This window comes from Pongo abelii, chromosome 11, assembly GCF_028885655.2.
Source record: "Pongo abelii isolate AG06213 chromosome 11, NHGRI_mPonAbe1-v2.0_pri, whole genome shotgun sequence".
In the NCBI taxonomy this organism is placed as follows: domain Eukaryota; kingdom Metazoa; phylum Chordata; class Mammalia; order Primates; family Hominidae; genus Pongo; species Pongo abelii.
In genome coordinates, this window is record NC_071996.2 from 122,554,789 (window position 1) to 122,565,000 (window position 10,212).

At 41.4% G+C, this 10,212-nt stretch overlaps 1 protein-coding gene across 5 annotated transcripts in view; it reads right to left on the reverse strand.

Moving 5' to 3' along the window:
- NHEJ1 (non-homologous end joining factor 1) overlaps positions 1–10,212 on the reverse strand; it is an 85,549-nt gene that overhangs the window by 52,036 nt on the left and 23,301 nt on the right. The gene's annotated exons all lie outside the window — the stretch shown is intronic.

Here is a 10,212-nt window from a genome sequence, read left to right on the forward strand (position 1 = left end):
TCTCCTCAATCAAAGATCTCTCAACCTCTAAAAACAATTTGGTGGCCTCCTAACAGAAGACCAAGATATGCTGACCAAACAGGTGATCAATCTGAAAGGCCTCATAAGAAAGACCTTATATCTAGATGATAATGATAAACTAGCAAATGAACTCTATGAAAACATTCATTCCTTTTCTTTCTCCCTTATCTCTTCTTAAACTGCAGTTTAAGGTTTAGAATCAATCCCATACAGGAAAATCATCATGGTCATTAATTTTATCTCTTGGCATTACCATTTAACCTTAGAATCAAAGAACCTTGGCACTAGAAAATAAACCTTTAGTCCAATCTTCTACCTCAGTGTCAGAGCTCTTTGGTATGACTTGGCAATTGATATCAGATTGCTTTTTACTGCCTGAAATTTCCTGAGAATTCCTTTTTCTACTCATCCCCACTGAACAGGTTTAGAGCAAGACCTCTATATCCATTAGGAAATAGCTCAACTCATCAGGTTAAGGTTCCAGAACAATGCTATTCAAAGTATGATCAGCAAACTGGTTAGTGCTGGTCTGTGAACTCTTTGTAACTAGCCCATGATGCGATAAGTATAGAAATTGAGTGTAAGCATTTTAAAACTTTTAAAGCAACTTGAGATTACCAGGACATCAAAATATGTATTCAGAGGACTTATCTCAATGAACGGGGTATAAAACAGTTTGAGTACTAATGAACTTGTATGGTAAGTCACATATGGTACGTGCTGCATACTAGTTAGGCACATTAAGACCATATGTCAGATTACTTTGAAAAGCACTATTCTAGAAAGTTTTCAGAAGGGAAGAGGATAGGTCTGGTGGTAGGGGGGCTAGCTCTCTTCTTTTTTCCCCCTTCTGGGTACAATAGAGAGTGAATCTGCTACCTCGGATGAGGAACAGGAAGCTGCTCCCACCAAGCCACTGACTGTATGGGGTGAAGAGGAGGGCAGGAGTTGGTGGCCAGGTTATCAGGCAATAACAAACTCAGCATCCAAGCACGCGACTTCCAGCAATGCAAGGAGCTTCCTTTGTTTTGGGAAAACAAGAGCTGCAAGAAGCCTCTCCTTGACACGTTCTTGCCTGGCCTCAGGAGAAGCCCAACCACCCCTGACACACAAATAGGAGAGTCCTGGCCAATGACCGGCCAGCCAGAATCCTGACCACAACCCCTGTTTGCTTTTCCTTTTCCACCACTTCCTCAGTTCGAGGGCCACTGTGGGGCCATAGGTAGCTGCCAGCCTAGGTCACCCTTCAAGAACTTCACCCCCAATGACCCAGTACCTAGTCCATACAACTCTTCCAATGCACTTCCTATAGCCTACTTTCTGTCCCCCATATGGTTTGGTCTGAAAGCAAGGGCTTTTGGCCCCTTCCCTAGAGTTGTAGGTAAAATTAAGTCTCGGAATACCACTCTAACAAAGGCCGTGGTATGCTGTACCAAACTAAATCCAAGAAGATTATCATCTAGCCAAGTGCCCAAGAAGAACAATATTTGAGGCTTCAATAGAATATCTGAGCAACTATTTTTACCTAAACAGACTTACTTCATTGCATTAGATCCTCAGCTTCAAGAATCCAGTTATCATCAAGACTAAAATATGTAAAACAATGCACCTATACATGATGCAGAATGTCAAAACTAAACTTCCAAGGAGTTAGCTAGGAAGTTTAGAACCAAAGACCAAAAATCCAACACCTGGGACTTGGAGGTATAAACAGAGTAAGAGTCTCAACTCTCAGACTCACATGAAGGTGCCATCTAATCTAAGACGAAAGACTTTGGGACATTTTCTCCAAGAGCTCTGAGAAGTAGGACTAGCAAGTCCCACCTATGGCTTTGCTCTGATAAATCAAGAGCCTTGGGGACCAGCAAACCTTCCTCTCTCTCTGATTAATCAAGGGAGCTTACTCTTTATCCTGACGGTCAAAGAGCCCAAGTTTCTATGAAGACTAATTTGTCCTGTAAGGGGAGGGATGTGGGGGCGGGACTCCCCCCACTCCAGGCCTCCTTCATGCCAAAGAAGGAGGAAACAGAATAAGCAAAATAAAATTCATAAAGTGAAGCAGTAATTATGGTGTGGTCAACAAGAGGCTGCTCCTCAGGCCCATCATTATGTGGCTAAATTTAACGCCCTGCGCGGCCAGGGGAGCCGTGCGCCCCGGGCACCGTGTGTCCACACAGACGCCAGCTCCGCCACCTTCACCCGTTCGACAGCCGCCAGGGCTGCCAGAAAGCAGGTCACAATTTTTTTTATAGTCTGTTTACCAAGATGCTGTTTTTACTGCCGAGGTTTCTCTCATTTTATCTCTTTTTCCCTTTTCCCCAAACAGACTGGCCTGTATTTTCTGTCCTGTTTTTTTTTTTTCTTTCTCCCTCTCTCAGTTCTATTTTCAGAACTCTAATTTTATATGGTATGTCCCTTCTTTTTTTTTTTTTTTTTGGTAAATATTTGCCATAACTAAGCCAGGCACATCCAGTTTAAAAGGCTCCGTCCCACAAAACGTCAGGCCTTTAATGATATGCATCTCATTAGCGTGTCCTATGAAAGGGGGTATAGAACAAAAATGCAACTTACAGACTTTCTCACTTTTTATATCTAGAGAGACCTATATTTATATATGAGGACAAGCTGAAAACTGACATTCTGAGCCCCAATACAAGGCTAGTACAATGGTCATTTGATTCAGGCTTTGAGACCTCAGATGCAGTTTCAGGAGAGAGGGGCTACTGGTCTGTAATACTGCTGGTCCTCCCAGGTGGTTCTGACAAGGTAAGTACAGCTAGAACCAGTCCTTAGACCCAGAGGTATTAGGGCTCTCTAGATCAGAGGAACAAAACTCTGGCACAAAATTTCCTCTGACACAAAATTTCCAAAAATGGCTGTAAGAAAACAGAGCGGCAATAGGGCATCAATGTTTCCCTCCTTCTCTAGCTGATAAGTTAAAGAAAAGAAAGTTATGAGTTAAGAGTGCTTGGAGAGATCCTTTCCAAGCTAGAACTTCCACATCTCCCATTTACTGTCCAAAGGCTTCTCCAGCTGTGCAAAGCCCCAGAATTGAAGGGAAGATTTCTTTCTGTACATGTTAGGTTGGATGAAATGGGTTGTATGGTTGAGTCCACTATGGTACTGAACAAAAGACACAGCATCAAATAAGCACTCTCCAAATACTTGTCTGTGATGTGCTTTTAAATCCAGTTTGAGGCTGGGTGTAGTGCCTCAGGTGTGTAATCCCAGCACTTTGGGAGGCTGAGGCAGGAGGATCGCTTAAGGCCAGGAGTTCAAGACCAGCCTGGGCAAAATAGCGAGACCCAGGATCTACTAAAAATAACAAAAACATCAGCTAGGCATGGTGGTACATGCCTATTGTCCCAGCTACTCGGGAGACTGAGGTGGGAGGATCACTTGAGCCTGGAACATCAAGTCTGCAGTGAGCAATGATCACACCACTGCACTCCAGCCTGGGCAACAGAGCGAGACTCTGTCTCAGAAAGAAAAAAAAACAAAAAACTGCAGCTTGACATTCTAAGATGGTGTTAGAGGAGCCCCCAGCATTCAGTGTTTTTGATAAGACATGTTGGGGGAGAGAAATAGATACATGAATTGAAAGACCCTGCATGGCTGTTCAGGTAGCACCTCCTGGGGACTCTATACATTGCAGGGGTCATCAAAGGTCCAGAGTCTCTAACTTAGTTTTTATTAGTTCATTTAGGGATGTTCAAAGTTTAGAAGACTGGCTGATGTTAACTAAAAATTATAAGAGACTAATTTCGAAATTAAAATGCCAATTTATTAGTTTACAAGGTGAAGTCTAGTCCAGTTACCAAAATATCTTCGGCTGCTTTTTCCTGGGAAGCTGAATAAATATTGAGAGTGCTACTTGTTAAACACAGGAAAAGGGCAAAAATTGGCAAATAGCTTTAGGGGACAGTTTACATACATTGTGCAAGCTAGACATTCATCTTGTTCTACTGTATCACTGTTTTGGCATTGTGCTAGATAAATTAATAAATAGTTACTCCTTGGTTTTTCTTTTTTTGGATTCTATACAACTCTGTTCCTCTGTTAGTACATTTCCTCACACATCATGAATTAATTACATAAAAGTTTTTCTTTAATTGCTTGTAAGAGTCTAGAGGTGTACAAGACTAAAAGTGGCAAGAAAGGAATGTGGAATAAGAAAAGAAGCAGTACTTGGGGCAGAGCGCTCTAGCTTTGAACCATTTTCCTATATTTTAAGTTAGGTCTCTATACTGCTCACAAATTGGTCTCAATCTTGCCTACTGCCCACAAAACTTCCAACAGGTGTAACACGTGGCAAGGCAATCGGACATGATGGAAGAATACTAGACCGGAAGGTCAGAGTCCTGGGCTCTGGTGCCAAATTCTACAATTGTTTGTCTATGTAGAGTTATTTTACCCTTATGGACCCCAATTTCCACATAAGTAAAAGAGAGTGGCTTGATATAGCCTTAGACTGATAAAGTCACTTCAAAATTCCGTGGCTGTAATCTGGACAAAATATTTAAGAGGCTATAATTTCCTTCATTGAGATACTGGCCCAGGCCCTTAAGATTTGTAATCTAGTTTCATGAGCAATGTATTTATAAACTGTTGGATAGATTACTCAGTAGATAGCTAATCTTATCCATTTTATATTGATTCTTCTTTATACCTCAGTATGAGAGGTTACCCCAAATTTAGGGGGGATACTCTGCTTAAGACTTGCATTTCCTATGTAGTCACTAAACTCAGCAATTTCGCTATGCTCTTCCCCTAGCTGCTGGGGGTTGCAGAAAACAGAATGCAGTTGCCATCAACTATTCCTTCTTTAAACCAAGCAGTATTATCCCACCTCAAAATTTCTCTTCATTGTTAGCTTTACCCATATCAAATTAGAAGGGGTGCTTTGGAGTAAAAGGTTCTAAGAGAGCAATGCATAGCATCAGAATTGCTCAGGCTTCAAGCCTAAGATTAACAAAAGCCAAAGAGCTTTTAAAGGATTCCCTCAAACCACCACACTTCAGGAAAGCCCCTTAGATTGTGTAACTCAGTGAAAGATCTAGCTGTGTCTTTTCCTTCAGCAGCCATTCTCCATACAATATTCCTCTGAACTCTTAACTCAAGAGTAACTTCTTCCAAAAATACTTTTCCCAAACTGGCCTGCTATGAACCCCAGATCCCATCCAAATGAATCAGTTTCTTCCTCCTCTCAGGTACCATATATATATATATATATTATGTATTTAGAATATTCTTTGTAGATATGTAAATTCCAGCAGTTTAATCTCCATCAAAAGTCCATTTTTTAAGGGCAGAAAACGTGTTTTAACTTTTCAGTATAATTCCATCAAATTTCGTATCTTCAACGGGCTTAATAAGTACTGTCCACAAACAGTTTAAACTTCTAAACAGAAAAACAAATAGACCAAAGATCTCCCACACTGAACGAAAAAAATTCTTCTGGGACCTTCTGGCAATTTCTCCCTTCATAATTTCCTTATGGAAGATAACAAGGATGTCCGTGAATCCTGCAGTCTCATTTCCTAAATACTGGACAGCTAAGCTGCCAACCTACAGGACTCAGCCTTTATAGAACTCTCACTTTTCAATGTGGTCCACTATGCAAAAGAAATATCACCCGTAAGTGAAGGATATAAGAGAAAGCTTTGGGTATACGGTTAAAATTATGAAGCCAACAGACCAGGTAAAACTTAGAGGTCAGTTGTTTGATACTTTCTTTTCTCCTAATTTCTATAACCAGAGACAACATGTCCCAATGTGAGAGAGTCCTCTCATGCCATGACCTTTAAAAAGGCTACAACCAGGTACCTCCTATCTACAAGGCCCTGAGGTAGAGTTAGAAGAAGAAGCAAAATGAGCAAGACAGTTCTGCTCTTAAGAACTCTGTAAGCTAACAGGGAGATAAGTATAGCAATTCTTAGAATACAAGGCAAAAGTGATAAGTGACACAGGAAAGAGAAAGCATTGAGAGTTCAGAAGAGGAAAATAATATAGCTTGTGCTTTTACTTCTGTCCCTTTCACTATTTCTGTCATAACAGAAAGGTCATTGTAACCATCTGACTCTCTTTTTAAGTCAGGGAAATTAAATGCCCTTGGAAAAGACTTTAAAAATTATTGGATGAAAAGGCTGCATCTCCTGAGGGAAAGAAGTTGGAAGTATGCAGAAATCTACTAATCTATCTTCAAAATATCACCCATCCCTTCATGACATCCACAAATCCCAGAGAAAGAACTAATCCTTTCACTTGGCTCAACTCCACAGGTCCCTGCTTCCACACCATTCCTTTCCCTTCATCGGCATCAGTTTTTCCTTTTCCGCTGGTTTCTCCTTTGCCTTCAAACACATATGCATCTTTCCATCTTATTTCGTTTAAACTACTTCTAGCTCTCCAGCTATCTCATTTATTTCCTTCTCATTGTGAAACTTCTCTGGTGAAGAGTTCTACACTCATTGTCTCCATTGCCTTATCCATTGATCGTTCTTTAACAGCCTGCTTTCTTCTGATATTGCCCAAGACCATGAATTGCCTAATGGCCTTTCCTCTGTCAGTCAGTTACCCCTTCTCTTTGGCCTCTCTCCTGCACATGACTGTGGCCACCCTTGGTGATGGAAATAGCACGGGATTTGAGTCAAGACAAATATGGGTAAATCAACGGAATGGCCTTAGGCAAATTAGTTCACCACTGAGCCTCTGCTTCTTTATCTTTCAAATGAAGATATCACCTAGCTCATAGGTTTGTTGTAAGGATTAAGTTATAACTTAGATAAAGCACCTGTGTCTAGCACATACAGAGTATGGACTTTATATTTGTTAGTTACCCTTTCTTGGCTAATCTACTATGCTATTCTGATTATCTTCCTGTCTCACATTTCCATCACTGGCTATTACTCCTTCCAGTTATGACTGTTCCCCATATCTCAATCTTTGGGCCTTTGTTCTTTTTTCTATACTCTTCCCAGCTAAAGATCCATACATTCTCATGGCATCAAATATCATTTCTTTGCAGAAGATTCTCAAATCTATTTTCTGTAGACCCTTTTTTTCGACCTGAGCTTCAACCCTAGTTTTTCAACTCTTTCCTAGGCATTCTCACTTGTATGTCCCATAATCAATTTAAATTCAACATGTGGCCAGGCGCGGTGGCTCATGCTGGTAATCCCAGCACTTTGGGAGGCCGAGGTGGGTGGATCACAAGGTCAGGAGTTCGAGACCAGCCTGGCCAACATGGTGAAACCCCATCTCTACTAAAAATACAAAAATTAGCCGGGTGTGGTATGGTGGGCTCCTGTAATCCCAGCTACTCGGGATGCCGAGGCAGGAGAATTGCTTGAAACCGGAAGGCGGAGGTTGCAGTAAGCCGAGATCGTGCCATTGCACTCCAGCCGGGCAACAAGAGTGAAACTCTGTCTCAATAAAAAAATAAAATAAAATAAAATAAAATTCAACATGTATGTGAAAAAAATCTTCATCTTATGTTTTTAAATTAACTCTAATTATAAATAAGCCACTGATTTTGTAAAAAATAGGCTAAGGCATTGTTAAATTACCATACTGTAACAAATGGATTTTTATGAAACCCTTCTTCTACTAGGGGGAAGAGGAGGGAGACTCAACTGTGTAAATCTTCACAAAAAGCTCTGGAGGTACATGAAGCTTATAGGTTAGGCCCAAAAGGGCTAGGTATTTGTCAGAAGTAAGACATCAAGGCCGGGCACAGTGGCTCACGCCTGTAATCCCAGCACTTCGGGAGGCCGAGGTGGGCGGATCACTCAAGGTTAGGAGTTTGAGACCAGCCTGGCCAACATGGTGAAACCTTGTCTCTACTAAAAATACAAAAAAATTAGCCGGGCGTGGTGGCAGGTGCCTGTAATCCTAGCAATTCGGGAGGCTGAGGCAGGAGAATTGCTTGAACCCAGGAGGCGGAGGTTGCAGTGAGCCGAGACCACCCCACTGCACTCCAGCCTAGAGGACAGAGTGAGATTCCGTCTCAAAAGAAAAGAAGACATCAAACATCAATTATCACTGCCTCACAAATCAAATCTGAACCAAATGGATTTCTTAGACTGGAGATTTAAAGCAAGTAAGTGTGACTCATGCCTGTAATCCCAGCACTTTGGGAGGCTGTGGCAGGCAAATTGCTTGAGCCCAGGAGTTCAAGACCAGCCCTCGGCTACGTAGTAAGATCCTGTCTCTTTTAGAAAACAAATAAATAAATAAATAAACCAAATGAGAGACTAATGGTGGGTTTGATGGAGCAAAACAGAGGAAAAAATAGTTTTCATTTTGGCAGAGTTGGTAACTTCCTTTGAGTAAAGTAAGATATACAACCCCCTGGAGTGGAGTCTGTTAAACTGTGCTAGCCTATCCGGGTCTAGATACAGGGACATGCATGATTTTGTTTTCCACAGGCCCCTACAACTCTCTATTGTCTTCTATCCAGCCTGATATACATGTTTATGTAATATGACTGGCCCCTGTAGATATCTGATTTTGTGATATCTGATTTTGTAATATCTGGTTTTGAGATTTTTTAGGATAAGAGAATTTGAGATATGGGAAACTCCTTTGCTATTGGAATTCTTAGAATCAGAAACCCAAAATGGATAATTTTTACCCCCTTTGTATTCTTTCTTTCTTTTTTTGAGACAGTATCTTTCTCATAATGTATTCCCACTTGGTTTCTTTTTTTTTTGAGACAAGGTCTCGCTTTGTCGCTCAGGCTGGAGTGCAGTGATGCAATCTTGGCTCACTGCAACCTCAGCCTCCAGAGTTCAAGTGATTCTCCTGCCTCAGTCTCTCAAGTAGCTGGGATCACAGGCCTGTGCCAGCAAGCCCAGCTAATTCTTGTATTTTTAGTAGAGATGGAGTTTCGCCATGTTAGCCAGGCTGGTCTCGAACTCCTGACCTCTGGTGATCCACCCACCTCAGCCTCCCAAACTGTTGGGATCGTGAGCCACCACACCTAGCCCCTACTTGGTTTCTTGATTTGTTTGTTTCTTTGAGATGGAGTCTTGCTCTGTTGCTCAGGCTGGAGTGCAGTGGCACAATCTCGGCTCACTGCAACCTCCGCCTCCCAGATTCAAGCAATTCTCCTGCTTCAGCCTCCTCAGTAGCTGGGATTACAGGCACCCACCATTGCACCCAGCTAGTTTTCTTATCTTTAGTAGAGATGGGGTTTCGCCATGTTGGCCAGGCTGATCTCAAACTCCCGACCGCAACTGATCTGCCTGCCTCAGCCTCCCAAAGTGCTGGGGTTACAGACCTAAGCCACCGCACCTGGCCCCATTTGTATTTTCTATATTGATTTCCTTTTTTCTCTCTCTCAAAACTTTAACAATTTTTTTAAAAAATTACTTTAAAATTTTTAATAAATTTCCTTTTGAAAACATAAGCCCTTATAAGCCTTTGCAAAAGGAAATTAAAGAAAGAGGTATTTTTAGCTCTTCTTGAGAGAAAAAAAAAAAAAGAAGTGGTACCCCCTGGTTACTACAGGATTCACAGTGAGAAAACCCCAAAGAGAAGGTGAAATTCAGAAAAAAAAATATAGTTGAGAAACATGCACAGCCATACCTTCCTCCCTGGAGATTTTCATTCCAGAGCTCACATACTGGTACATTCATATTTTCAGTTAAGGAAAACCATTTTTTTATATGCCCACGGTTAAACCGACCCCACCCATGATCTTCCTAGTCTATCAATGGCATCACTATTCTTCAAATCACATAAGCATATGACCAAGAGCCTAATATTCCTAAAGATCACCTTCACATGTCAATTCTCCAGTCAAAACTTTCAATGGCTTCCCACTATCTGCAACAGTAATTAATAAGTGCAAGGAGAATGTGCCCCATCTCCTTCCTAGGAGATGTGTCCCCACTTGAGAATCACAGCACATAATGACAGTTAACAATTGAACTAAATGGAGAAATAAATGTGTTACAGGCAAAAAAAAAAGCTGAAAATCACCTTCAGAATAAAACACTAATCTGCCAGCCCAACATTTAAGGCCCCCACAATTTAGCCTCAAGTTATTATCTTGCTAACTTTATTTTCTACTAATCCTCATCCATTCTTATTCTTATTTTCCATCCTTTGCCCACGTGCTTCCCACCTAAAATGTCTTCCACATAGTTTTCAATCAAAGCCTAAATCAAAGCCCAGTTCAAGTCC